Source organism: Miniopterus schreibersii (genome assembly GCF_964146895.1).
Source record: "Miniopterus schreibersii genome assembly, chromosome: 20".
Taxonomy (NCBI): domain Eukaryota; kingdom Metazoa; phylum Chordata; class Mammalia; order Chiroptera; family Miniopteridae; genus Miniopterus; species Miniopterus schreibersii.
Genome location: NC_138122.1, coordinates 20,982,949 through 21,000,716, shown reverse-complemented (window position 1 = coordinate 21,000,716; position 17,768 = coordinate 20,982,949). Strand labels below are relative to the sequence as shown.

General features: G+C 46.5%; 1 long non-coding RNA gene across 2 annotated transcripts in view; it reads right to left on the bottom strand.

Annotated features, from left to right (window-relative positions):
• LOC308549877 overlaps nucleotides 1–17,768 on the bottom strand; it is a 216,587-nt gene that overhangs the window by 170,685 nt on the left and 28,134 nt on the right. The window lies entirely within an intron of this gene.

Here is a 17,768-nt window from a genome sequence, read left to right as displayed (position 1 = left end):
CACTCGCGAGACGACAACAGTTGCCACCTATCGAGCTTGTTACGCATCCGGCCCAGTGCCCGGTGAATAATATTGCCTCCTAATATCATTGAAATCTCACGATAACTCGGTTACATAGATACGGACTTATCCCTATTTCACACCATTTCTTAACATTATATATACAGCCACGGATGGATGGGTGGGTGGGTGGATGGATGGATGGATGGATGGGTGGGCAGATGGGTGGGCGGATGTGTAGCAGATGGAGGGTGATGATACCTGGAAGCTGATTAGGAGCCAGGGAGAGAAGGGTAAATGGAAAAGGAGGGAGGGGAGAATGTTCCAGATAGAGCATCATGCGCAAAGGCCGAGAGGCAAAAAGAAACTCGATGTCATTTGAGGAAGTAAGCATGAGTCTGTCTGGCCCATGAGGTCGGGTGGGCAGTGCAGGGTAGGGAAGGGTAGGAAGGAGGCTGGCGAAGGAGGTAGAAGGTGTTTAGATGTCTTCTAGGCCATCTTATGAGGTTTAGACCAACTTACTGGCAATAGGGAGCCATGGAAGGATTTAGAGCAGGGGAATAATCATATTTGCATTCACACACACACACACACACACAAAAAAAACAACGGCTACTATGTGACTGCAAGGCAAGGAGCAGGGAGCTAAGATGAGGCTGCAGCAGTGACCATGAGGAGAGCAACGGCAGTGGGGACGGGGAGACCTTGAAAGGATATTTAAAAGGTAGAACCAGCAGAGCTTGGTGTGGTGGGTAAAAGCGGGCAGAGGGCAGGAGTGTCCGGAATCATGTTCAGTTTTCCAGCTTGGACCACTGGGTGGAGGAGAGGGAGGAAAAGTTTGGAATGAGAAGGTGAGGGGTTGTGTTTCGAGCATGTGGAGTGAGAGATGCGTGAGGGGCAGTCGAGGGAAGGAATCAAACTCAGGAGAGAGGGCTGCACTGGAGACAGAGGCATGACATCAGTACTCCCTGGGCCATGAGGGTTAAAGCAGAAAGTGGGAGAGGCCAGGAGAGGAGAGGAGAGGAGAGAGGGGGCCCAGAGGACAGAATCACAAAAAGCAACCGGCAGCCCCATCGCCATCTAGCCTTGATTGAGGGGCTGCCTCGTCCCAGACGCTGCAAAATGCCCGGCACATATATCCTCACGATTCTGCAAGGCAGGCAGGGTCCACCTGCTTGACTGCGATGACACGGAGGCTCCAAGTGGCGTTTTAAAACACTCATGTCCAGCTGACTCTGAACTCCCTCCCTTCCCCTACTGACCCTCGGCTCTCACTGTGCGAGACAAGGTCACGGAAGTTATCTTGCTTTTGGAACCATGCCCAAGGAACAGCTAACTGGCCGGGCTTCCTGGCACCGTCATTAACTTCGACTCGACTGCACTCCACAGTGTGCGGATTCGACGGCACTCGGGCAGCGTTGTAGGCGATGCTCACAGCATCCCTCTGAGGCAGGCTTGGCCGCCATCGCCATTTTACAAGCAAGGATACCAAAACTTAAGGTCATTTGCCAACGGTCACATAGCCAGTAAGTGGCAGAGCCAAGTCTAGAATGGGGCGTCTGTCTGTCTGTCTCAAGTTGGGGGGGGGGGGATGCCCAAATCACAGGACTTCCTCCACCCTCCCGCTTGCCACTTTCCAAGACTATTTCTCAGGGCTCTAGCACCACCTAGCGGTCCGTATTCCTACTATGCTCCCATCACGCTTGCCAGCAACACGGAACCTTCTACCAAGAAGGAAGGGAGCACGCAGTACCTGGGGGGTCAGCGTCATAACTGCACCGCAAGTACCTGGGGGGGTCAGCGTCATAACTGCACCACAAGGAGAAAGCTGCAACCCAGGCAGAAGGCTCTTGTTTTTCTGACACTGTGGTTGAGCCTCTGTGGAGGAAAGTCCTCATTCAAAGGTGGGGAAGGCGGGTGGAGCTTGTGCCTTTGCACCCCACTCCTCTTTGGGTTACAGCCCCCCCCCAGCTCCCTTGCATTGTGGTCGGGGCAGTGCTTCGACCCCAGTGCTAGGCGTGGTCATGCGGCCAAGGCCTGGCCAATCCAAGCATTGCATTTACCTGACCGCAGCCAATGGTTCAGGTAATCCAAGGTAATCCAATAAAAGCCCATTGGATTACCCAAGGTAATCCAATAAAAGCCCATCCCTGAACTTTTCTGTTGGAACTGATGAGAAGAAACTTTCTTTTGGAATTGTTGACCGTAAGGATAAAATGAGCTAGAGCTTCTGGGAGCCACCACACACAGAGCCACTGCCAAAGAAGGGAGGAAAACCTGGTCAAAAAACTGCAATGAGGGAGATGATAAATCTCAGTGACATCGTTTTGAGCACCTGGATGCAGCCAGATGTTCACCCTGTCTAGTCATGGGGGCTAACCAATTCTTTTTCCTGCTTCAGTCAGATTCAGTTGGGTTTCCTGCTCTTGCCACAAAAAGGTTCCTAATTAATACAACAGGAGAGAGAAGAGGAATTGTGGACAGTTGTAGCCAAATCCCAGATGCTCCCGAGGAAGTGCCCATCCTCTCACGGGGCTAGTGGGACAGGAGGGGGAGAGACTATCACCAGGTACATCATGCGGGTAAAGCTAAGAGAAAATCCCGAGTGAAACCCACCTCATCAATCAAGAGAAAAGGGAAAGACTAAGAACACAGATGTTTTATCACTCAGCTTTGCAGCAGGTGTGAAAGTGCCCATTTGGATTTAAAAGAGCATGAAATAAATGTCAGGTGGGGACCGTCATCAGAGCCAACTCCCGCGTATCTACTTCAGTGCAAAGTGGTGCTGGGTAAGTGAATTTCTTAGCTCCGTGGTCTCCAAAGAGGGGGTGGGGGGCGGTGCACAAGATGATCCAATAAAGAGTAGAATATTGGAATGTATATTTATAGCTATCTTTTTTATTTAAGTAGAGGTGATATGCAATGTTGCGTTAGTTTTAGGTGTACAACAGAATGATCCTACGTTTTTATATACCTTACAATGGGATCACCACACTAAGTCTAATAATCATGTGTCACCCTGCAAACGTGTCACAGTCTTAGTGACTATCGTTAAGTATGTCTCAAGCATGACAAGTAATGCAGATGTGGACTGATCCTGGAACCTTCACTAGTTAACATCTAGTCTAGTTAACATCTGTCACCATATGTAGTTACAATTTTTTTTCTTGTGATAAGAGCTTTGAAGATCTGCTCTCACCAATCTGCTTTCTCTCTCACATCAATGTCTCTCCCTCTCTCAAATCAATAAAAACATACCCTTCGGTAAGGATTAAAAAAAAAAAGATATCTCTTAGCAACTTGAAACTAGAGTAGTCCCCCCTCATCTGCGGAGGATGCGTTCTAAGACCCCCAGTGTGTGCCCAAAACCCCAGATGGTGCCGAATCTTCATGTTTTCTGCTTTTTCCTACACACTACGGTAAAGTTTACACTTCTCTCCGGCATGTCTGAATGGCCAGCATCACTATTCTTGCACTTTGGGGCCGTTATTAAGGAGAATAAAAATTACCTGAACACAAGCACTGTGATACCGCGACAGTCCATCTGATAGCCCAGGCGGCAGCTAAGCGGCCAACGGGCGGGGCACGTCTACAGCGTGGACGCAGCGGGCAAGGGGAGGATTCACACCCAGGCGGGACGGGACGGTGCGAGAGCTCATCGCGCTACTCAGAACGGCGCACAATTTAAAACTTACGAATGTTTACGTTAGGAATCTTCCATTTAATATTTTCAGACGGCCGTTGACCTCAGGTAACTGAAACCGTGGAAAGAAAAACCACAGATAAGGGGGGGCTGCTGGATACACCACAGTATCGTGAACTAGTCACCACGCTGTTTGTGTATTACATTCCCAGGACTTGTTCGTCTTATACCTGGAAGGTTGCACCTTTCGGCTGGACAGTGGAAGGCAGACAGAGCAAGCTATGCGATGGACAGATACGTCTGGATCTTTGGTGCAACTGGAACCAGAGGCTCTTTCTTTCTGCCTCCACTCTCCTCTTTGTGCACCAGCCAAACCCTATCCTTTTGCACACCGGCTTCTTATACAGACGGCAATACACACCCTGGCCTCCTCCAGGCTCTCTCTTCCTCTGTTCCCCTTTCAAAAATCCCAGGGAAAAGCTCTGATTGGCCCAGCTTGGGTCAGTTGTCCACTTTGAATCAGTCAACAGGGACCAAGAGAGCAAAATGTAAGAAGCACGGCAGATCTCTCAAATCACAGGAACTGGAGTTGGGGGAAGGGAAAGGGAAAACGTTTTCCCAAAAGATGGGTGATATATGTTCCCAGAAGAAGGAAACAACAACCTATCAGAGCCCAGTGCTTCCAAGAACGAAAGCCAGCAAGGCTTTTAAGTCGGGCGTAAAGTGGCCCCTCCTTAAGGTTAGCCGCTCTGAAATTCCTCGGGCATTTCAATTCGGTTTCGCATTAATTGGACTTTTATGGTATGCTGGCGCTAGGTTGCAAACCGGCCCATAATGGGCTCAGTAAACATCTGCCGAATGAATAATGTAAAGATAAATGAGGTAAGGTGGGTCCCGGTGCCTGAAGAACTTACAACCTACTAGGGACTTAAGGCAAGGAAACGGCGCAAACGGAACATATAAAGTACTCTGAGAGCGCAAACAAATTAAAGATCACGTCGACTGGGGAACAGATGGAGGGACAGCGAGTTAGAAAAGTCATCAGGGAAGGAGGTGGCTTGTGAGATGGGCCTTGGATTTCAATAGGCAGAAATGTAAGAAAGCTGGGCACCAGGAAGAGAAAACCATGTGAGCAAAGGCATGGAGGCAGGATCGACAAGCCATCCAGTTGTTTTTTTTAATTTTTATTTATTGATTTTAGGGCGAGGGGGCAGATAAGACAGAGAGAGGGGACGGGAAAGGGGGGGAGAGAGAGATTTGTTGTTCCGCTTATTGATGCATTCATTGGTTAATTCTTGTATGTGCCCTGACAGGGGATCGAACCCACAACCTTGATGTATCAGAATGCCACTCTAGCCAACTGAGCTACCAGGCCAGGGCTGGTTTGGTTTTTATTGTGGTCAAATATACACAGCATAAAACTCGCTATTTTAACCATGTTGAGGTCTACAATTCATTGGCATTAATGATGTTCACACCGCTGTGCAACATCACCGCTCCAGAAACTTTTCTACCCAGCAAGCAGCAACTCCTCGTTCCCTCGAAGGCGGTAACCTCCACTCCGCTTCCTGGCTCCGTGACCTCGCCTCGTCTACACACTCTGTACACCTGGAATCACGTATTCGTCCTTTTGTGTCTGGCTTACACCACTTAAGTAATGTTGTCGCCGTTCATCCATGGCGCAGCATGGACCAGAGCTTCACCCCTTTGCACGGCTGGATAATATTCCATCCGGTCACATTTTGTGTGTTCATTTGCTGATGGACGCCTGACTTGCTCCATCTTTTGGCCACTGTGAGTAACGCCGCAGTGAACACTGGCACACAAGTGTCGTCCCATCGTCCCGTCCCCCCGTCCCCCTGTCCCCCCCCCCGTTCAAGTCCCTGTTTTCGATTCTTTTGAGTGTAGACCTAGAAGTGACCTCGCTTGGTTGTACAGTTTTTCTAAGCTTAGCTTTTTGAGGAACTGCCAAACTGCTTTCAACAAAGACTGCACCATTTTATATTCCCACAACGTATGAGGGTTCTAATTTTTCCGCATCCTTGCCAACACTTACAATGCTCCATTATGTATAAATCTATATCTATATATAGATAGATATGCGTGTGTTTGTGTGTGTATATACTCCATTTTATATATATTATATATCCCATTATATATGTACATATAAAAATATATATATTTGGTGAGACATATATATCTCCATCCTAGTACCCAGTAAGTGTGAAGTGGTACCTCATTGTAGTTTTGGATTCGCATTGCCTTAATGACTAAGAACGTTGAGCGTCTTTTCACATACTTATTCATGCCATCCAGTTTTACTGATGCCCAACCCAAAAGTGATAAAGCTAAAGTGTTTAGGTGTTATTGTGTAGGCACTAGGGAGCCAGCGACAGTTTGGGAGCACAAGAGTGACATGATCAGAAACGTAAAATCTGGCCAGAAGAGTGTAAGATGGAGCCTGAGGATTTGTTAGGAGGCTATTCAATGGTCCCGGTGAGGGACGGTACAAGCAAGCTTGAGCCGGGGAGGTGGCGATGATGATGATGAAAGGACAGACTCCCAAGGCATCGGCCCTTCAACACACTGAAAGCAGCCTAAGTAACCTACGTGCAATCGTAAGGGACATACAAGTGTGGTACAGCCCACATGATAAATTGCTCTGCACCCATAAAATAAAGATGCAGATGAATAAATAATGAAACAGAAAGATATTCACAGTATACTCAGTGGACAAAATAAGGTTACAACACAGAATGTGCATCATGATCCCATTTTTAGATAGATGATACATCATTAGATCAGCAGGGAAGGAAAAGGCCAGATACGAGGGGGAAAGACCTTGAAACGCGCGCACACGGAAATGTGAATAATAAATCATCTCTTGCTAAACTATCCTACCAAGTCACTCCATGCTCTGTTTTCTCCATGGCTCTCGTCACTTTCTGGAAATGTCTGATTTGTTTGTTCACCTGTTTGTAAGTTCCAGGAAGGAGGAAGTCTGTCCCATGACCCCTCTCTTCCCAGAATCTAGAACACAGCTTTAGGAGACGCTCCATAGATTTTAATTTTTTTTTAATGAAATCTCTCAGTGATTGAATCCAACTATTTCCCTTCTCAGCTACATTTTTTTTTTAATGTGTGCAATGAATTTAGAACTTTCATCATAAGAAACAAATAGCAAAGAAGAGAGACAGAAACAGGCATCCTTCTCACCACCGCCAGCACTATCACCGCCACCGGTTCTCTCATCGTGGCTGTGGTCCCCAGGAGGACCTCGCAGCCAGCAGCTAACCAGACGCCACGAGCACAGCATCGAAGCTCTCTGCTCAGCCCGTGAGCCCACCCCACGCCACCCTCGCCTTCCTCCTGCTTCCCGGGTGGCCTCTTCATCCATCTGTGCCACTCGGCACAGGCGACGTTATTAACACCCTGACACCCCCACGGACTCGGGAGCCCAGAATGGCCTGCCGCCAGCCGGGCGCACACTTGCAAGAATGTCTCCAGTAAGATGATGTCACCGATCTAGACCCACGCTGGTCCTGTCCTCACCCCCTCACCTCCTCTGTCCCCAACCCTGGGGACTATGGAGATCATTACTGAACGCCGGGGCTTATGGGAAGCTGGAGCGGGAACCCAGGCTGTGGGCAGGCAGGGGGCGAGGCCAAGTAGCCCACTTGGAGATTCAGCTGACAGTTTGGGGCGTGAGCACCTGCTTCCGGGTTCCGTCTGTTCTGAACCGGAGACTAACCACCCCCCGGTCAGCATCCCTATGAGGTCACTAACAATAAAGTACCGAAGCTTTAAAATAATTTAATATTTAGCCCTGGCCGGGTATCTCCACTGGTTAAAGCATCGCCCCAAAATGCCAAGGTTGTGGGTTCGATCCCCAGTCAGGGCAAATACAAGAACCAACCAATGGGGAGAGAAACAAGATGGCGCCGGCGCAGGTAACCGCGTACCCGCCGCCTCCCGCAACCACATCAAAATGACAACTAAAATGCAGAACCACCATCACTCAGAGCCTCCTGAGACCTGGCTGAACAGAAGCCCCACAACCAGGGAGCTGAAGGAGCATTGAGACCGGGAGGAGGGGCGGAGACGCGGGCGGCTGGGGCTGGATGGCGGAGACTCGTCGCAGGCCCACCCCCCGGTGCCGCAGTTGAAACCCGGGAGGGAATCTCTGCGGTGGGGGTTTCCCAGAGGAGGGAGGGTCCCAGCCCCCCAGCAGGCCCCAGCCCAGGGCTCCAGGCCGGGAAGAGACGTCCCCACAACTCCGGGCTGTGAACCCAGCGGGGACTGTCCCTGAGGGTCGCGGAGGCTGCGGGAGGCCCAGCAGCTCCTCTAAAGGGCCCGGCGCGGACTCACTCGGACGCTCCCTCTGAGCCCAGCGCCGGGAGCAGCCGGAAAGGACCCGGGACACTCGGGGAGGAACTAACCTGCCTGAGATCCGGGCGAGAGGCGGAGGGCGGCTTCCTCCTGGGCAGAAGGGCTGGCGGAGGCCATGGCTCCTTTGGCGAGTCCTCCCCACACAGCCGGCAGGCAGGCGCCATATTGGAATCGCCAGCACCTGACCCACACCTTTGGCCCCGCCCCGTGATTCCCGGAGGCCCCGCCCCTCCCCACCTGCAGCTCATCCAGGCCATTTCCAGGGGCTTTTCTGTGCAAGTGGCCTCTGGAGCCTCATGCTTAGGACTTTCTTAAAATCCCTCAAACAAGCAGCAGCAGACCCCATACAGCTTGATAACTGGCCCCAGATCTGGCACTAGCGGCAGCTGCATTGGCTCATAGCTGGGCCTCTCCTGGGCACCTCCAAGCCCAGCACAAGGAGCAGCCAACTACCGTTTGCTGTGTAGCTCATGCTGGGTGGCCCTGGGCAAGGCACTGGCAGAGGCTGACTGTGCACCTCCCGGGAGGCCCCACAGACAGTGCACCCGGTGGTCAGACTCAACCACGCTGGATTACAACGCTACCACATCCACGAGTGACACACTCAAGGGGCGCACTTGGTCAACACCAAAGCCTGCTCCATAGGGGTGTCTCCAGCACACCAGCTGGTCTCACAGCTGACTGGCCGGGGGGTCAAGTCCTCCCAGTGAAGCCAACAGCAACCAAGGCTCAAGTACAACAGGACAGTGCACACAGCCCACACAGGGGAGCACCTAGAAGGCCCAGCTCAGGAGACTGGGGAAGCTGAGCCACTGGACCCTACAGGACACCTACTACACAAAGCCACTCTACAAATTCCAGGAGACATAGCAGCTCTACCTAATACATAGAAACAAACACCTGGAAGCAGCCAAAATGTGGAGGCAAAGAAGCATGTCACAAAGGGAGGAACAGAAGAAATCTCTAGAAGAGGAACTAAATGAAATAGAGCCAAGCAACCTAACAGATACAGAGTTCAGAATTTTGTTTATAAGGATGTTTAAGCATACTATTAGGGAAATAACTGAGAAAATCGATAACATAATAAAGTACCAATTTGAAATGAAAGCTACACAAACTGAAATGAAGAATAATTTACAGGGAATCAGCAGTAGAGTAGAGAATGCTGAGAATCAAATCAGCAATTTGGAACATGAGGAAACAAAAAACACCCAACCAGAAGAGCAAAAAGAAAAAAGAATCCAGAAATATGAAAATAGTATAAGGAGCTTCTGCGACAACTTCAAGAGGCCCAACATTTATATTATTGTGGTGCCAGAAGGGGAAGAAAGAGACCAAGAAATTGAAAACCTATTTGAAAAAATAATGACAGAAAACTTCCCCTATTTGGGGAAAGAAATAGACTTACAAGTCCAGGAATCACAGAGGGTTCCAAACATGAGGAACCCAAAGAGGCCCACAGCAAGACACATCAGAATTAAAATGCCAAAGGTTAAAGACAAAGAGAAAATCTTAAAAGCAGCAAGAGAAAAACAGTTAGTTACCTACAGGGAGCACCCATATGACTGTCAGCTGATTTCTCAACAGAAACCTTGCAGGCCAGAAGGGAGTGGCAAGAAATATTCAAAGTGATGAAAAACATGGAACTACAACCAAGATTGCTCTACCCAGCAAAGCTACCATTTAGAACTGAAGGTCCGATAAAGAGCTTCACAGATAAGAAAAAGCTAAAGGAGTTCATCACCACCAGACCATCACTGCAGGAAAAGTTGAAGGGTCTTCTTTAAGAAGAAGCTAATGAACAAAAGAATCTGACAAACTAAATAGATCCAGAGACACTGACTCATGCAACAGACGATCATATTTCAGAGGAAAGAGGGAAGGGGGTGGAGGGTGGGAAGAGATTAACCAAAGAAGCTATATGTATATACGAATAACCCATGGACATAGTCAATAACAGGGTGAAGGCCTGGGGAGGGGGTGGGAGCAAAGTGGAGGGGGTCAATTGGGGGGGGAATGGGACACCTGTAATACTCTCAACAATAAAGATAAATTAAAAATAAATAAATAATCAACCAATGAATGCATAAGTGGAACAACACATCGATGTTTCTCTCTCCCCCTTCCTCTCTCTAAAACCAAATCAACCGATCAATAAATTAAATAATTAAAACTAAAAAAATAATTTAATATTTATAGTAATTTAGTATGTAACTTATTATATATAGTAAATGTTTACTATGACATGCTTCATAGAGAAAAGCGCATATATCTATACAGTACTATACACTATGTACATTATACAGGCCATATAAAATTAGATAATCATATTTTACCATATACTCAATCATTCATTCCCTCATTTGTGCTATGAAGCTGAACCCTGATACATATAATATCTTGGAGGCTTAAAGGGGAAGACAAACCCCTATTTTATTTTATTTTTAATATGTTTTTATTGACTTTTAGAGAGAGAGAAAGGGAGAGGGAGAGAGAGAGAAACATCGATGAGATCTAGAAAGACAATGGTGAGCAAGATGGATGTGGTCTTGAACATCACAGATAAGACAAAGTCAACAAATATATACACATATGGAGCTGATTCCAATAGAGATCACAGTCTGTGAAATTGTCAGCAAACTTTTTTTTCTGTAAATGGCCAGATAATAAATATTTTAGGCTTGGTGGGTCACAGAGTATCTGTCTCCACTACTCAAGGCGTGAAAGCGTCACAGATGACAAGAAAACTGGCATCGCTGTGTTCCAATCAAGCTTTACTGACGGACACTGAAATTTGAATTGCAAACAGTTTCACAAGACACAGAACATTCTTCTGTGATTTTCAACCACTTAAAAATGCAAAAACCACTCTTAGCTCACAGGTTATACTCTAACAGGTGGCAGGCTGGGTTTAGCCCTTGGGGTGTAGTCTGTCTAGATTGTAGGTTGAGACTAAAATATACGTAACAATAACTTGAAATAGCATATGATCTTGAGAATGTGCTAAACATTGGGTACTTGTTACGTATGCTTCACTCTCATGATATTACCCTTATAATTTAGCTTTCTGGTGGACCCTCTCAGTGGGGTAGAAGAGTAGGATTGCAGCTACTTTTCCAAGGATTCAGCATAACTGTGGTTGGTGTCACCCTGTGAAAATCATCCCTTATATCTGCCTCTTATTAAAGAAAGTGTTAAAACAGCCCTGGCCAGCGTGGCTCAGTTGGTTGAGCAATCTCCCATGCACCGAGAGGTCACCAGTTCAATTCCCAGTCAGGGCACATGCCCGGATTTGGGGCTCAATCCCCAGTAGGGGGCCGTGCAAGAGGCAGCCAATCAATGACTCTCTCTCATCATTGATGTTTTTATCTCTCTCTCTCCCTCTCCCTTCCTCCCTCTAAAATCAATAAAAAAAATTTAAAAAAATGTTTTTCAAAGTATTGAAACAGCTGCCCCAGCCACCTCCTCTCAAACTCACCAAATTCCAAGCAAGAAGGGATCATCAAGTCCAATCCTGCCACTTTATAAAAGAAAATCAGAGTCTTCCAGTTACAAAAAATGCACCCAGACTCAACAGCATCCCACCACCTCTCCTGGCCCCGGTTACCATGATCTCCCCTGCACCCGTGACATCCCAACTTCTGGTCACAAACTGGCAAATGGGATCACAGAAAACCAGGCTGTGGCCTTGGGTCACCCAGAGCATCCTTCCCAACAGGGGAACATTTGGCTAAGAGTGACTCTCTGCAGGGGCAGAGACCAATTTAACAGGCAGCTGGGCAGAAAGTATTGCCATTTATTGATGGAAAACCGTTGGCGAGAGTAAGATCTCTTAAAGACCTTTGAAGATGTCTGGCAAGTCCCGGCCCCAAAACCTGTTGTGTGCACAAAAAGGACCCATGGGTCTCTGTAAACTGAGTGGCCAAAAGATTACCTCCCCAGAAGCCTCGTAAAGGAGAAGCGTGAAACGTTCCCACTCAAAAAGGACGCACGGGCATGAGCTCCCATGTCTTTCAGAGATGCCCCTCCTTCAGGGAGTAGTCAAGCCCTTCACCCCAGCCCTGTAACTTCTCCTTTGGAGCAACTTGCACAACCAGTTAGTTATTTGTATGTGTTTTATACCCACAAGCTCTAAGCCTGTTCACTGCACAGTGCTGGGCACATGAGAAAAACTTACACCCGTTAGGATGGCTACAGTCAAAAGAAACCAAAGACAACAAGTATTGGTTAGGATGTGGAAAAACTGGAACCCTTATGCACAGTTGGTGGTAAAATGGCATAGCCGCTATGGAAAAAAGTGTGGCAGTTTCTAAAAAAAAAATTAAAAATTAAAAATAGAATTAGCATAGGATCCAGCAATACCAGTTTGGGGTACATACCCAAAAGAACTGAAGGCAGGGTCTCAAAGAGCTATCTGAACACCCACCTGCGTAGCAGCATATTCACAACAAGTCAAAGGTGGAAGCAACCCGAGGGTCCATCGGTGCATAAATGGATCAACAACGTGTGGTATATCCATACAAGGGAATATTATTCAGCCTTAAAAAGGAAGGAAATTCTGACACATGCTACAACATGGATGAACCTTGAAGACATTACATTTAAGTGAAATAAGCCAGTCACAAAAAGACAAACACTGTATGATTTCACTTCTATGAAGCATCTAGAGTAGTCAAACTCATACAAACAGGGAGTCCGATGGCTGCTGCCAGGGGCTGGGGAGAGGGAAAGTGGGGAGTTACTGTTTAATGGAGACAGTTTCAGATTCACAAGATGGAAAAGTTCTGGAGATCAGTTGCACAACAATGTGATTATACTTCATACAACTGCGCCACACACTTAAAAATGGTTAATCACGGCGGTCACCCAGTGCCAAATGGTTGAAAATTCTGATAGCTGATATACAACTTCACATCCCATTTCCTGGGACTCTGCTGCTTTGCTCTGTTTTTGCAAAGAAAACGAGCCAACAGAAATCATAGAAACAAAAAAAAAAGTATGTTGGTGTCATTGTATCCCCTCTGCAAAGAGGTCAAAGGGATGGAAAGAGAAAGTAGAGAAAGAAAAAGGCCCAATATGCGCTCTGCTCACTGCGGTTCTCAATTTTCTTTTCTTTTTTAAATTAAATTTATGGCGGCGACATTGGTTAATGAGATTGCACAGGTTTCGAGTGTACAATTCTATAATTCATCTGTGCCCTGCATGTGTGCCCACCGCCCAAAGTCAAATCCTCTTAGGTCTAAATTTCTAAAAACACACTTCCACTCTTGAGTCAAAAGAACCAAGATTTCTTCCTGTACCAGGAACACGTTGTATCTTCACTGGCCAAAACGATCCCAAAAAGTTCATCCCTAATGTGTGAAAATCTCCCAGGAGCCCGAGAAGAGCTTTCTTGCCGGATTGCGATGGAAAGCCCACCCCTTCGTGTATAATTGCAGACATTTAGGGCAGCATTACAGCCCTTCCTGCTTCTACTCCGAGCTGCCTCCAAACCCGCGCTAATGTGCGGCCCTCCCAGGAAGCTCTCTGAGCAATTAAAATCGGTCATTCTGCGGCCTGGCGGAGCCTGAGCTCACCCCGGCCCTGGCGTGGATTGCAACAACACGTCCAGGAGTTAGTCACGCCAGCTGTACCCATGCTACAAACTTTCCTCACACTGTGCTTGCTACATATTTAGGCAAGGCTCATTAATTTTTTTTTTTTTCAAATTAATACAAATAATGAAATGATTGGTTTCCATAAGCACTCCTTTTAATGTAGTCAGTGGGTTTCTAATTTGCCAAGTGTAGGAAGTGACGCTGTCTTATGCGTGGTCCCTTCCTCAAAAGTACATTTTGCTTCTGAAAATTTAATGCTGGGATCCCCATCTTCTACATAGGAGACCTGGTTTAATTTATAGCCGATACTGTACTGAGTGAAATGTTATTTTACATGACAAGGGTGATATCTACAGTCTCCAAAAATGGAGGGGAGAATGGTTACCTTACGGGGCTGTGTAGTTTAGAAAAGTGTTATTCAAGTGTGCTTACCAAGCCAGTAGCACCAGCAGCACCTGAGCGCTTGTAGAAATAATTTTTTTTTAACTGCTTTAGGCCCTGGCTGGGTAGCTCAGTTGGTCAGAGCGTCATCCCAATACACCAAGGTTGTGGGTTCAATCCCTGGTCAGGGTACATACAAGAATTAACCAATGAGTGCAGAAATAAGCAGAGCAACAAATCAATGTTTCTCTCCCTCTCCCTCTCTCTCTAAAATCAATCAATAAAAAAATTTAAATTAAAAGAAAAACTGCTTCAGAGCAGTAATGGCCAACTGGAGTGACTCTCCCTCCCCCTTCCCCCCCCCAGGAGACATTGGGCAATATCTGGAGGCATTTTGGGTCGTCACAACAAGGGGTAAGGGTGCTACTGGCATCTAGTGGGTGGAGGCCAGGGACGCAGCGCAACATCCTACAATGCACAGGACGGTTTCTCTACAATAAAGAATTCTCCTGCCCTAAACGTCGACAGCGCCGTCCTTGAGAAACTGATTAGAGGAAAGTGGATGTGAAATAGTGGGGTGGGGGGTAGAGAGAGTAAAAAGAAAGGGTTTCGAGCTGATAAGGAATAGAAGTAAAAGAGGGACAAATGGAAACACCGGCGTGAGAGTTATGGAGCTTGGGCTGTGGTCATGGGGACTGTGTACCCTTAGGGAAGCCACTTACCCTCTTGATTTCCTGTACACATCTATAAAACGAAGGGGGTAAAGATTGAACCAAGAGAATGGGATTGTTGTTTAGTGTACAGCTCGGTAACGTTCCCAATGTTGTATAACCATCACCACTATTTCCAAAACTCTTCATCAATCCGAACAGAAACTCTACTCTGTACCCATTCAATGTTAACTCCCCATTTCTCCCACCCGCCCCAGCACCTGGTAATTTCTAGTCTACTTTTTGTTTCTATCGATCTTCCCATTTTAGGTACTCCATATAACTTTGATTCATACAACATTTGCCCTTTTGTGTCTGGCTTATTTCGCTTAGCACAATGTGTTCCAGGTTCATCCGTGTGGTAGCATGTGTCAGAATTTACACTTCAAAATAAATTCCCCCCCCCGGTGAGAGGATCAGTGTTGTTGGAAACTGGAAAGGTAAATGGTTTGCTAATAATATTAGCCAAAGAGGTACTGTTCTTTCGTAGCAAACCCCCGAGACCATAGCAGTTACTTTATGGCTGCTAACGGCTGCTACTTGAGACTAATGCGAAATTTGGCAGCCGATGCCCTGGATCTTTTACCATTCCTAAAGATCTGGAATCTTTCTCTTGCATTTTCACAGATCAGCAGAATCTCAGCATTCCCCCCACCCCACCCCTTCCACCCACCCTCCCTCCTTCAATTTTGGAATCCTAGACATAGCTAAGATCGAAAAGCATAGATTTCCAGCACAGGCTCATAGATCCAACATGACCCCATTGAAGATTATAGATTTGGGGATCCACGCGGCATTGAGAAGTTGTTCTTCGAATCCATCTCATTTCTGTCGCCCATTGATTCTGGGACTGTCTCCTTGGCCTCCATTACCTTTGGCATCTATCTTATAATACAACTTCTCAACCAGCCAATGCCAGTCTGAGTTTTCTCTGCCGTTTCAAAGGCAGGCATCTACCCCATAAGATCATGAGTCACAGAGAAATGATCACAAATACAGATAACTGGGCGCAAAAAATGTCCACAGCAGCATTTTTTCTTAATAACAACAACAACAGAAGACACTAGAAACCACCTAAATACCTAACGATCAGGGAATGGTTATATAAATAACAACCCATCTAGTCAACGGGAAATTATGCAGACCATGAGAACATCTGCAAAAAAATATATTAATAGTCATATAACACTGAGTGATAAAAGCAGGAAACAAAACTGTACAGAACCTCATTGTGTTGAAGAAAAGTAGACACACATAGAAAGGACAGAAAGAAAGTAACCCCTTATTTTTTATAGCGATTACCATCGGATGGTGGAATACAGGTGATATCTCTCCTTATTTATGCTTTTCTTCCAAGCATAAACGACTCAATGAGTATGTATTACTTTTCCATTTGGAAATAAAACTTTTTTCAAAGGTTAAAAAAGGTTCGTTGCTACATCAGGACCCAGAAAGCTCCAGTAAGTCTTTGCCTCTCCTAGACTGGCCATTAGGAAGTCACTTTCTCTTCTCACTTTCAAGGGGGAAGGTATTGGCCCATTATGAAAGCAATCAGCCAGTAGGGTTCTTTCAAGAGCAATAAACTGACCTCTCAAGAGAAAACGAGTGAAGCTCGGGAAATTGGAGCTGCAAGCCCCTACTGAGTGGCCTAATGCATCCCTCAAGAACCAGCGCCATATGTATTACACTTTCTGGTGGGGGCACTTTCTTTCCCATTTAATTGTAAATGTTTCAAGTGATTACGATTTCTCTGCTACTTTTTAGACCAGTCAACAAGCTATTAATCCATCTTCCCTGGGCAGGATATAATATCTCCAGCAAACTTCAGAGATGTCCATCTAGCTCTCTTGACTGGACCTGCTAGCTGAACGAGCAGCTTAGACCTGGTTCAGATCCTGGCACCTCCACTTTTCTTGTGTAAAATACCTTATAGAAGACCCTTCGCCTCTCTGATCCTAGGTTTCCTCATCTGTAAAAAGGAAATATCTCCACCTTCCTCACAAAGGGTACTGTAGGAATTAAATGAGATGATGCATCTAGGAAATAATGCATTGAGTGCACACAGTAGGTAATCAATAAATGTTTGGTGATTCTAGATTGTTGGACTGGTACTGAGTAGGTGTTTTCCTGGCAGAGAACATGGGCTTTGTGGAGTCAATCCATTCTTTTTATTTCCCGGATGACACAGTGGTTTGGAGTAGACAATATGATATAGTTGGTGATTTTAAAATAGCAAAACTCCATTTGGTACCCAAACCTTGGGCTTAGCCAACCCAATTCACCCGCCTCAGGTTCCAAATAAGACTCATCGACAGCACCCATTGAGCTTTTTCACTGTTGACAAGATCGGCAATAGGAACACAGGCCATGGGGAACAGAGACGGGATGGAGCGAGGCGTCATGCTGAGGCGGAATGAACAGGGTATGATGGATCCTTCAAGTAGAGGCCCAAGGAAAGGGAAGAATCATGCCTCCAACCTCCTAAGCTGGGGACTAAATGCACAGTTTATTGATTCGACAATGATGGACGGGAGACACGGTTGTAAAAAAACGGGCAGGACCCAGTCGCCAAGGACCAAGCCTTGAGAAGCAGGTCTCTGGAGAAGACACTTCCACCTCTGACATGCTGAACATGAGGCGCCAGAAGGGATCTCCAAACTAAAGATCCAAAGCTATGTCCTAAGAACCACAGACAGTTTGGGATTTGAGAATATGCTCAGTTGCGTCAGAACCACTGGGGAGTGTTCTAAAACTACTGACTTCTCAGGAATTAAAACTACAGATTTCTGGGGTACTATAATTCAAAGCTATAATTCAAAGCTATAATTCAAATAGGTCTTGGTCAAGATGTGGAAATCATTTCTTCCATACTCCCAGGTAATTCTGATCCATCCATCCAAGAACTATTTCTTGCATTCCTACCTTGTACCAGGACAATTCTAAGTGCTAGAGATACATCTCTGAAAAGGTTACAGAACTCACTGACTCACAGCCAGTGAACAAATAAACAAAGTTCCATAGTGATACATGCCACACACAAAGAAGCTG